The sequence below is a fragment of the Triticum urartu genome, chromosome 2A (assembly GCF_056163025.1).
Source record: "Triticum urartu cultivar PI428250 chromosome 2A, HENAU_Tu73, whole genome shotgun sequence".
NCBI lineage: Eukaryota > Viridiplantae > Streptophyta > Magnoliopsida > Poales > Poaceae > Triticum > Triticum urartu.
The window spans coordinates 163,746,902-163,759,076 of NC_141874.1; the positions used below are offsets into that span (position 1 = coordinate 163,746,902).

General features: G+C 46.3%; 1 non-coding gene and 1 pseudogene across 1 annotated transcript; both read right to left on the reverse strand.

The window, feature by feature from the left end:
- Positions 1 to 10,995: 10,995 nt before the first annotated feature.
- On the reverse strand, positions 10,996 to 11,079 carry LOC125542022 (small nucleolar RNA SNORD36). Its single transcript, XR_007297807.1, has one exon. It is a non-coding gene; the product is annotated as a small nucleolar RNA SNORD36 (small nucleolar RNA).
- Positions 11,080 to 11,177: 98 nt separating this feature from the next.
- Positions 11,178 to 11,262, reverse strand: LOC125541810 (small nucleolar RNA SNORD36; annotated as a pseudogene).
- Positions 11,263 to 12,175: the final 913 nt, after the last annotated feature.

Consider the following 12,175-nt stretch of genomic DNA (forward strand, 5'->3'; position numbering starts at 1 on the left):
AAGGGCAGAACGGCCTCCTGAGGTTGAGGCATTCTTGTGCTAAGTGAGCTTGAGTGTGAGGTGGTCTCTATTTAGCTTCGATCTTCTCCTTTGAGCTCAGATCTCCCTCTCTTGTGGTGGCTAGTCCTACTTATAGAGGCCCTGGTCCTCTTCCCAAATATCGAGCGGGAAGGGAGCCAACAATGGCAGGCTCATTTGAAGGGGGACAGCTAGTACAAGCTATCCTGACAAAAGTAGTCTTCGCCTGCACAAAGTTCTGGTGGTGACGCTGTCCTGGGCTCCACGATGACCTCCATCTTGCAGTCCTTGTTCTTGGTCTTGTTGCGCCGAAATGGCAACCTTTGCCTGATGCCTCGGTACTCCGCGGCTGCGCTTGCCCCCCTTTGCGCCAAGGAGGAAACAAGGACGTTGTGCGCGCTGGCGCCCGCCTGGTGTCGATCGTCACGGCTCACGTCACGAGAACCTTGTGAGGTTCGCCTTGCCTTGATATCTCCGCTCCTCGTGAGCCTGCCTGGCTAGGCCACTCCAGAGGAGGTCTTCCCTCGTTCGCCTCACGAGGGTCTTGGGCGCTTCATCGGTGAAGATGGGCCGTACGGCCTGCTGGCTCAGCCACGCGGCATGCCGCAGGCAGGCAAGTCTGGGGACCCCCGTTCCCAGAACGCCGACAAAGTACAAGCAGGAACAAGATGGAGCTCGAAGCACTTACTGATCCACTGCGACATAGTCCACCTTCCGCTTGGGGATCCTGAAACCCGAAAGCGTCGGGGCCTGAGGAGTGGGCACACAAGCTCCGGGGGAAGAAGATGGCGCAGCAGAAGGGCCGAAGCCGGCTCCAGTCGGTACCAAGTCGGAGGCAACATCCCGAGAGACCAGCGACGATCTACCCCTTGTCGGGATGAGGGGCAGCTCCCTCTCCTCCTGGCGGGCGTCGACCTCGGTGTCGTCTGGCAGAGCGCGGAGGATGTCGGCCTTGCTCAAGGGGGAATTCTCCCCCATCTCCTCGGGGGTCTCCTCCGAGTCCTCCTCCCCCTCTTCCTCCCTGCTGGACTCGTCAGAAGTCACCTCCACCGGCTTGGACGTTGCAGAGGCCCCAGCGAGCGCCGGCGGCACCAGCCCATGCACGTCAAAGGTCGGCCTAGAGGCAACAATTGCTCCCAGTCCTTGAGATGGAACAAAGGAACAAAGGCGCTCGGCGGGTACTCTTGGTTATCCCCGACCAAGAGGCGCAGAACTGCAGTCAGCTCATCATCAGGCAATGCCACCGGGCTTAGTCGAATCTTGTCTTCTTCATCTCCAAGCTTCCACAAAGGGCGCGCACGCGCCTGAAGTGGAGCAACACGCAGCATTAAGAATTCCTTCAGGAGCATGTCCCCCGTCACCTTGGCCGCCTTCGCATTGCCCGGCTTCAAATTGATCTTCATCTCTCCAAGACCGACGATGCCCGCTCGTCGGTGAGCTCTACACGAGACCACCCCTAGTCGGACTGGGGCGCCTCAATTGGCAGTTCCAAGCATGGATGGACGCACTTGGCACTCATCATGACCCATTTAGCCCTGATGTTGTCAACCCTCTTCCAGGTGTTCGAGATCGAGTTGGCCTGGCCGGCCACGATGAAATTGGAGCACCTGGAGATATGGCTGCCGGTGAGGCAGAGGAAGAAGAAGTGGCGCAGCAGTGCCACGGACGGCATCACGCCCAGGTATGCCTCGCAATAGTAGGTGAAGATAGACAAGAGAAGAATGGAGTTAGGATGGAGATGCAGCGCCTGCATCCCAAAGTGGTCGAGGACCTCGAAAAAGAAATAAGAAAAGGGGGGAACAAACCCGGCGGCGATGCTGCTCGTGAAGAAAGGGAAGAAGGTGCTTCCCTCAGGCTCCGGCGCGTCGGAGGCAAGCCGGAGCTCCGTCTTCCCCCTCTCATTGCTCTCCCCCGCCGTCAGCAAGCGCGTGGCGGCCAGGTTCTTCTCCGTGACGTTGGGCACATCGAGGGCTCGCTCGAACCAAGCTGGCGTCGAGGAGGACTTGACCTTACGCAGTGCCATTGGTCGCAGATGCAGAGCGAGGTTGGAGCGGATCTGGAGGTTTCAGTCGCAAGGAGCAAGAAAGGGGATCTGGAGCAAGGCGAGGAAGAAGCAATGAAGGCAAGCACTATCTGCGTCAGCCTTTTTGTCAAGACGGGCAGTTGCCGAGGCAGCGTGGGGAAGCGGAGACACCCATGACCAATCAACCAGCACGCGTCAACCGAGGCCGCAGGCTTTTGGGGCCGGCAGCGCTCCACGCTTGACCATTGGCTTCGCCTTGAAACCAAGCCCAAGCGCGCCTTGGGCCCGGGGGCTACCGTCGGTGTTCTGGGAATGATGGTCCCCAGACTTGCCTGCCTGCGGCCGACGGCGTGGCTGGGATGGCAGGTCTGTACGGCCCGTCTTCACCGACGAGGTATTCAAGACCCTCGCGAGGGGCCAAGCCTCGCGAGGAGCACGACGCAAGACCTCCTCAGGAGCGGCCTCGCCAGGCAGGCTCACGAGGGGCAGAGAGATCAAGGCAAGGCAAACCTCGCGAGGTCCTCATGACGTGAGCCATGACGATCGAGACCAGGCGGGCGCCAGCGCGCGCAGTGTCCTTGCTTCCTCTATGGTGCCAAGGGGGCAAGCGCAGGCGCGGAGTACCGAGGCATCAAGGAAGGGTTTCCATATCGGTGCAATGAGACCAAGACTAGCAGGACGGCTAGACGGAGGTCACTATGGAGCCCAAGACGAGGTCACCACCAGAGCCTTTTGCAGGCGAAGACTACTTTTTTCAGGATAAGATGTACTAGCTGTCCTCTTTCAAATTGGCCGTTGTTGGCTCCCTTCCCGCTCAATATTTGTAGAACTAGCCACCACGGCCTATATAAGTAGAACTAGCCACCAGGGCCTATATAAGTAGAACTAGCCACCATGGTAGGAGGATGACTGATTGGACAATAAGGAGAAAGAGAGAGAAAAGGGGGAGAACTCATTCAGAGGCATCTCACCCACAAGTTCACCAAGCACAAGAACACCTCTACCTCAGGAGGTTGTTCTTCCCCTTGTACTGTTCATCATCAGCCCAAGAGGCAATCCACCATCACCACACTGGAGTAGGGTATTACACCACAATGGTGGCCCGAACCAGTATAAATCTTGTGTCTTTGTCTTGTGAGTTCGTTGAGTTCGTCCGCGAGATCTTAGAGAGCTAGGGCGTGGATCGATAGGGAGAAAACCTTCGCGCGCACCCCAGTGTTCGAACCTTGAGGGTTTTGCCGAAACCCGTGATCCGACAAGGGCATAACTTAATCTCAGTGAGACCGATTACACAAACTCGGTGGGACCGATTTTGGTAATAAGCTAACCAGAGAGTTGGTCAGGGAAACTCGGTGGGATCGATTCTCTCATCTCGGTGAGACCGAAACATTACGAAAGGGGAACAGAGAGTTTGCATTGCAAACTCGGTGGGACCGACCGCACATTTCGGTTGGACCGAAATGTTATGAAGGGAAACAAAGAGTTTGCAATCCCATCTTAGTGAGACGGAGATCCCTATCGGTAAGACCGATATGACTAGGGTTTCTCGCAGTGGCTATGTCAAATGAACTTGGTGGCGCCAGATAGAAAATTTCGGTGCGGCTGAATTTGACTTTTGGTATGGGACATATGTGGATATGAGAAATTGGTTGAGGGTTTTTGGAGCATATCACTAAGCATTTTGAGCAAGCAACCCATTAAGCAACACCTCATCCTCTTTTAATAGTATTAGCTTTTCCTATGGACTCAATGTGATCTTGGATCACTAAAAGTAAAATGTAGAGTCTTGATATTTAGAGCTTGAGCCAATCTTTTGTCCTTAGCATTTTGAGGGGTCCACATTTCTAATCCATGCCATGCCAATCACTGAGCTTTCCTAAAAAATTTATCTTGAGATATCATTAGCTCAATGAGCTATATGCTGTTAAGAATTACCAAAACTACCTAGGGATAGTTGCACTTTCAGAGCTCAAGGAGACCCTCCTTAGGATGATCCCCTCTCAATACATAGAAGCCATTAGAGTTTCCATCAGACCCTGTGCTAGCATTGTATGTCTTGTCAATAGGCCAATGCGATTGCGTAGCTCAACGGCATGATCCACGATGACACATTGAGTAAAGTGGTCCCCGAGAGTATAGTGCGCCGCGTCGTTGAGTGGATGAAAGTATAGGAAGCCTCTATAGGTTTCATGTCCAATTCTAGGAAGTAAATTGGAATCAAGTAACTGAGTCAAGTAGGTAAACAGAGAGGAAACATGGAGAGTACAAGAACAATGTATAGTTTAACACCACATGTTCCTTGATAACCCACAAGTATAGGGGATCGTTTGTAGTCTTTTTTGATAAATAAGAGTGTCAAACCCAACGAGGAGCTAAAGGTAGACCAAATATCCCCTCAAGTTCTATCGACCACCGATACAACTCTACGCACACTTAACGTCCGCTTTACCTAGAACAAGAATAAAACTAGAATTACTTTGCGAGAATAAAAGTATGAATAAATTGCAAGATAATAAACTTAGTAGTTTAGTAAAATGATTTTTTCAAACAAGAAAGTTATTTGTCCCTAGGTGATCGATAACTAAACCGGTAACCATTATTGCAATTTTAAATGAGGGAGAGGCATGAGCTAACATACTTTCCGTACTTGGATCATATGCACTTATGATTGGAACTCTAGCAAGCATCCACAACTACAAAAATAATTAAGGTAAAACCCAACCATAGCATTAAGTATCAAGTCCTCTTTATCCCATACGCAACAACCCCCTTACTCGGTATGTGCTTCTGTCACTCAAGCCACCCACCATAAACGAATCATGAACGTATTGCAACACCCTACATCGGGGATCCCTCAAATTTGTGCGACATAGAGGGAACCATAGGACAACATCAAAATAAAATATACAACTCAAACCAATCACGATCATCAATCAAACCATAGGACAAAACAAATCTACTCAAACATCATAGGATAACCACATATCATTGGATAATAATATATAGTGTTGAGCACCATGTTTAAGTAGAGAATTGCAGCGGGAATAGAGAGGTTACACAACTTCATAGAGCAGGATAAAGTTGGTGTTGATGGTAGCAAGATTGTTGATGTATATCGCCATCACGATCCTTGCCCCGGCGAGACTCCGGCGCCATCGGGAGAGAGGGGGAGAGAGCCCCCCTCCTTTTTATTCTTCTTTGGTCTCCCCCTAGATGGAAGGAGAGTCCCCCCTCTGGTCCATGGCCTCCATGGTGGCACAGGGGCGGGAGCCCCTCTGAGATTGGATCTATCCCTCTGTTCTCTTCTATTTTTGGTTCCTATTTTTTGGCCCTTCATTGTTTCTTAAATTCCTGGAGATCCGTAACTCCGATTGCGCTGAGATTTTAACACAATTTTTTCCGGATATAAGTTTCCTTGCACCCTAAGTAGAGCCCCAACCGACTTACAAGGTGCCCTCAAGGCACCACCGCGCGCTAGGGGGGAGTCGTGCCCTGGTATCTTCTGGAGGTTGTGGGCCTCCATTTGTGTTGATTCCACCTCCCAAAAATCACATATATTCTAGAATAATTCTCCGTCAATTTTTATCGCATTTGTACTTTGTTTGATATGGATATTCCGTGGAACAAAAAACATGCAACAAATAGGAACTGACACTGGGCACTGGATCAATATGTTAGTCCCAAAGAATCATTTAAATTTTTGCCAAAAGTATGTAAAAGTTGTATAATATTGGCATGGAACAATCAAAAATTATATATATGATGGAGACGTATCATTCCTCCGCTCGGCTGCTGGCATTACCGACAACCCCCTCTAGTCTCTCAATGGCTAGGTCATTTGCCTCCTATTGCTCTGCCTTGCTGCATTGCAGGTCATGCTCCTGGCCTCATGAGACCATATGCTTTCATGATTGTGCTTAACTCTTGCATAATAATATATAGAAACCTTCCCCTTGTTGTCTTTGGAAACATCCATTGCATCCAAGTGTACGCCTGTGAGCGCTTCTAGAGTAGAAGAATAGGTAACAAGGATGATAATAAGAATTTTTTGCCACCCTGGGAATCATCAAATGACTTCCGTAGGCCTTCATTCCTCCCACACTCCTCATGGCATAGAACCTACATCCTACGAGCCTCCATACATGACATGAGTTTTTCATCTTCGACATAGTGCAAGGGGTGAGGCAAACATCCAAAGAATAAGCGTAGACATCATAGGGAAAAATCACTCACTCACACAAATTAAAGCTTATTACAAACCCACGTCCTCTTGAATTAATATATTAGTCCCTCAAAAGGTTTTAAAATATTTTAAATTATAAAAAACAGCAAGAAAAATACAAATATTGTAGATACATTGAAGACATATAAGCAACCCCCAAGCTTCATCCATGCTCCTCCCTGAGCATGAAGATGACAACAAAGGTAACTTTGCCATGTGATTGCGACCTATCGTAAACTTGATCAACTAATGCGAACACTTTCGGTGAGTATAAATCAATAGTAGAGTCATTTGACAAATCTTTGTATTAACAAACTCCAAATACCTCGACCCATATAGAAGAAGCACTCAAATATTCTTTGATGATTAAATGTATGAAGTCAAAATTACCATCACCAAAGGTTTAGAAAGAATCTTGACCATGAGCTGACATTTGAGCACCTGAATGAACCATGCACCGGCTAAGACATTTCAATTTGGTCAAGTAGAGCAGCAAAATCAAAACCAGTGGATGGCTCAAGCATAGGTGCAGCTCCTGGAGTCGGGGAAGATAGTTGGCCGACACTTGTTGGTGACCTGCCCAGGCGAGCAATCGAATGGATTTCTAGGCATGTGATAGAAAACTTTATCAGCTTCAAATACTTGCCTAATGATTCGGGTGGTAAGCTTAGCAATCCAGCAAAGACCGGCCCACCTTTCTTCGATCACCTCGCCTCAACCCGAGGCCCCGACACGTTGAAAATGCCAAATGCATCTTCGAGTAGATTCATCATAGGTTCAGTACAACCAATATACAATTAACAAGGACATGCCTATATCAAAATCGTGACTCATAAGGTTCCTAAAATAATAAGAATTCGAGCAACGAACATGCATTCTATTGGAACCTCAAAGCAAGGGAAGACCGTATCAGGAAATATATGCACACACGAATCGATACTTGGCAACATAAGAAGTTTGCTAGTGCCATGGCATCTCATTGGAAACCTAGCGGAAACTGGGTCTGCTCCTCTCTGATGATCCATCGTACTTGCTTCGCTCGGATCCCACACTTAGTTCCCATTGTATCCTGCGAATTAGACCCCGTAGCTTTACGGCTCCATTGTAAGGCTGATTCATTCCTGCCTGATCTTCACCATCAACTGAAGGAAATATACCCTAGAGGCAATAATAAAGTTGTTATTTATATTCCTTTTACCATGATAAATGTTCATTATTCATGCTAGAATTGTATTAACCGGAAACTTAGTACATGTGTGAATACATAGACAAACTGAGTGTCCCTAGTATGCCTCTACTTGACTAGCTCGTTAATCAAAGATGGTTAAGTTTCCTGACAATAGACATGTGTTGTCATTTGATGAACGGGATCACGTCATTAGAGAATGATGTGATGGACAAGACCCATCCGTTAGCATAGCATAATGATCGTTTAGTTTTATTGCTAGTGCTTTCTTCATGACTTATACATGTTCCTCTGACGATGAGATTATGCAACTCCCAAATACCGAAGGAACCCCTTGTGTGCTATCAAACGTCACAACAAAACTGGGTGATTATAAAGATGCTCTACAGGTGTCTCCGATGGTGTCTGTTGAGTTGGCATAGATCGAGATTAGGATCTGTCACTCCATGTATCGGATAGGTGTCTCTGGGCCCTGTCGGTAATGCACATCACTATGAGGCTTGCAAGCAATGTGACTAATGAGTTAGTTACGGGATGATGCATTACAGAATGAGTAAAGAGACTTGCCGGAAATGAGATTGAACTAGGTATGAGGATACCGATGATCGAATCTCGGGAAAGTAACATACCGGTGACAAAGGGAACAACGTATGTTGTTATGCGGTTTGACCGATAAAGATCTTCGTAGAATATGTAGGAGCCAATATGAGCATCAAGGTTCCTCTATTGGTTATTGACCAGAGATGTGTCTCATTCGTGGCTACATAGTTCTCGAACCCGTAGGGTGTGCACGCTTAATGTTCGATGATGATTTTATTATGAGTTATGTGATTTGATCACCGAAGTTTGTTTGGAGTCCTAGATGAGATCACAGACATGACGAGGAGTCTCGAAATGGTCGAGATGTAAATATTCATATATTGGAAGGTTGCATTCAGACATCAAAATGGTTCCGAGTGGTTCGGGCATTTTTCCGGAGTACCGGGAGGTTACCGGATCCCCCCGGAAGAAGTATTGGGCCTATTGGGCCTTATTGGAGGAGATGAGAAGGGCCACATGAGAGGGGCGCCGCCCCCTTGCCCAAACCGAATTGAACTAGGGGAGATGGCAGCCCCCTCTTTCCTTCTCCCTTCCCTTTTTCCTCTCCGGTGGAAGGAAGGAGGGGGATGAATTCTACTTGGACTAGGAATCCAAGTAGGATTCCCCCCTTACACTACAAGAAATATGTCAACTTGTGACCACCACTATTGGTCACTGAATGGTCACAAATTTCCATTTGTGACCTTTTTGTGACCAAAAATAGAAGGTCAAAAGCTGGCCGTCGTAAACTGACTATAGCGACCTTTCTTCTGGAATGGTCGCAAACGTTTATGACCAAAATAAGTCCACTGTGGCGTTTTGGTCACTAGCAACCTTCCCAGGCCACGTAGGCATCCAGCGTGGCAAGCTGATCTGGCACAAGATTCAGCCCGGTCCAATTCAGTTTTCTACATGGGCCTAGCCCATTAATTCAGCCTTTCTATATTTTTTTCCGGTTAATTTTTCGTTGACTTCATGGGCCAAGCCCAACATTGCAGCCTTTTTATTTTTGGGCCATGGCCTTTCTGTCTTAGCAGTCCCATTTTTTGTTTTTTATAAAATGGGTCCCCGTTTTGAGGTTCTGGTAACTGGGTCCTAGCTGTCAGGGTCATATTCTTCATTTTTTTCAATTTAACATAAATAAATACCCAGTATGTCTGAGTCGTCGGACAAAACAATTCTACAAGTAACACTTCAAATATTATCAGCCAGATTCAATACAAAGCTCCTGCTGTACAAAATAAGCTCTAACATACACTTTGCAAGCTCTGCAAGTGTAATAACAGTATGCCAGTCACAGCTACAAGCTCCACAAGTTCAATAATGAGATACAGTATTTTACAAGCTCTACAAGTGTTATGTTCTTCAGCATGGAGCTCCTTCGACAGCTTTACTGGACGACCTGTTACATGAATCAACAAAAAAGAATCAAAAAACTGAAGCCAATATATTATGAGCAGACCTTTCAAAAAAGGGCAGTTATTAAGAATGCCAACACAAATTCAGCTAGTACCATGCTTTTTATTCTCTAGCTAGTTAAAATGAGATACTCATTCATACAAGAAAACAGAGACACAATATGAAAATTCATTGCACAAGTGCAGGCCATGCAAAATACTTCACTGCCACACATTACACCTAAACTTCACAGAAGATATAATTATAAAATTCAGCTTGCTGCTACTGACATTGGAAAACTGCTGCGGGTTTGTTTTGATCACAGAAGATAGAACTGATAACATTAGTTTGCTGCAACACTGTCGTAGATTTGTTTAAATCGCGGAAGATAGAATTGTTAAAATTCAATTTGCTCTACTGTCATTCAATAACTGCAACTGCAGCGAGACAAGTTCTCTTACCCAGAGAGCCTACGTGCATGGACTTGCGCATCAGATGACAGAGTCGTCGTACTATCATCAATACCAAATTCCCAAACTCAATATAAAAGAAGAGAAGTAACAGCCAACGAAAAAAGTATATGAAGACAAGGAGTGAGCATAAACAACAATTTTATTTACTTTTACTTGTTAGTTGAGGGGTGATGCACAAGGAGTCACAAGTATCTGAAAAACTGACACACGTGAGCTAGGAAGCAAGCACTGGATCAAAATTGGAAAGCGTACGTGACTACATACAACATCTGATTATATAAGGAACTGTACAACGCAGCTATGTGCTAATTGCAGGCCCTGTTTGGATGCAAAGTATTTTCAAAGCATTACTAGAATACCATAGATTTTGAAAAACTGTAGTTTTGAATACTTTAAGGCATTTGGCTATACCAAAAACAATGGTTTCATAAACAGTGGTATTGTTGTTACTGTGGTTCTCTTGGAGTATTAAAAAAAGTGGTCTAGACCTCTTTTTCTCAAACTGAGGAAAAGTCGCTCGTGTCATTGCTGGTTGACTACCGTGCATCTTGGTTCACAAGCATAACTAACCACATGTCAGTATGCTTTCAATGGCATGCACCACACTAATTAAAATAAGATACTGATTCCTATTCTTTGTAATTAGCTACTGCCGATCACGTCTGCAACTTCGTAGCTCAGCTGTCAGAAGACCATACAGCGTTGCATGCAGCCGGCCGGCACACACTGATTCATGTAGCTCCGTAGGTTAAGTATAAGTTAGATTAAGTTGTGTGACTATCGATCAAAACTACAGTAAAACAACATGAGCCAAACGCATCGGTAGTTTTTCTAAAACTGAGAAAAATGTATTTTCTTTAAAACCGTAGTATTCATTGCCCACGCATTGCAATACCGAAGCTTTGAGATACTATGGTATTTTAAATACAGCGCTGCCAAACTAGGTTCAGCCGATGACTACACAGCAGCAACTACGTCAGACATTGGCTGGAGAAATGCTTATCTTTTTTATTATTCAACGACATAAAAAGAAATGACAACACAGCACCAACAACAGTAGACTCTCACCCAACTAATATACTAGAACTAGATCAACCAAGCATCAGTTTTAAAAAGCTCGGTTTAAGATACTTCAACGGCATAAAATCTCAGTAGCATCTCCTTGTAACATCATATGCTCAGCTGACAAACGAGTCACATGCAACTCCTCTACATTATATCACACCAACACACAGAGCTGCATTCTAGATGAGGAACAAAAAAACGTTGATGGCATGCTAGGCATCAGTTTTAAAAAGCTCAATTTTAGATCATCAAAGACCGGAAAGGCCTCAGCGGTCTAAATGTTTCACATCCTCTGCCCAGCACAACATCATCATCGTCACGGAAATTCCCTAAACAGTCAGCTATCCACAAAAACATAGTGACCCACATCACCAACGAGCTACTGTGAGCATGCAAGGACCATATACTATGCAGAGCTACTAAGCAAATGGGATTGGTAAGGAAGGGCAAAGAGAGGGAGGTGGCTACCTACTCCACAGGGGAACTTCCTGGTGGTGATGTTGAGCAGCATCCTAACGGGGCCATTGACCTTGAGCTGCTTCTCCTTGGCACCCTTCACCAGATCCGAGGTCACTGTTCAACATACGCATGCACAAACGCATCAGAATGGAGACGCACAAGTCCAGCCAAATTACAAAAGAAAAAAGAACATCTATTTCGGTGGCGAGGCAGTAAATGAGGCAGGCAGAGCAGAGCACAGGACCTTCTGTGGCACGCCATCATGGTCAGACTGGACGATGCCCTCCTCGTCGAGCTCGAGGTCGGACTCGACTATGTCCTTGTCGAGCTCGTTGGGCTCGGGGGTGGGGTCGCGCATGTCCTGGTCGTCCTCCTTGTCCTCCTCTTCATCGTCGATGTCGTCCTCCTTGTCCTCCTCTTCATCGTCGATGTCGTCCATGGAGGTCGCCTGCGCTTCCAAATCTAACACAGTAAAATTAACCAAAAAACACATGGTCCTAGATAGTATAAAATTAACCTAAAACGAACTAATACACAGAATTAGTTCAGGAAAATGGATACAAGCGGACGAATCATCCTAACTAACCAGAAACAAAACATTATTTAGTCGCTAGGCGCTAAAGCGATAGATGTTAAACACTAACTGCCTTAATAAAAAAGAGCAATAGTAACAACCAGCAGGTACTAACGAACAGCTAGCACACCAACCATGCATCAACCGGAAACCAAAATATGCATGCAATATGTATCAT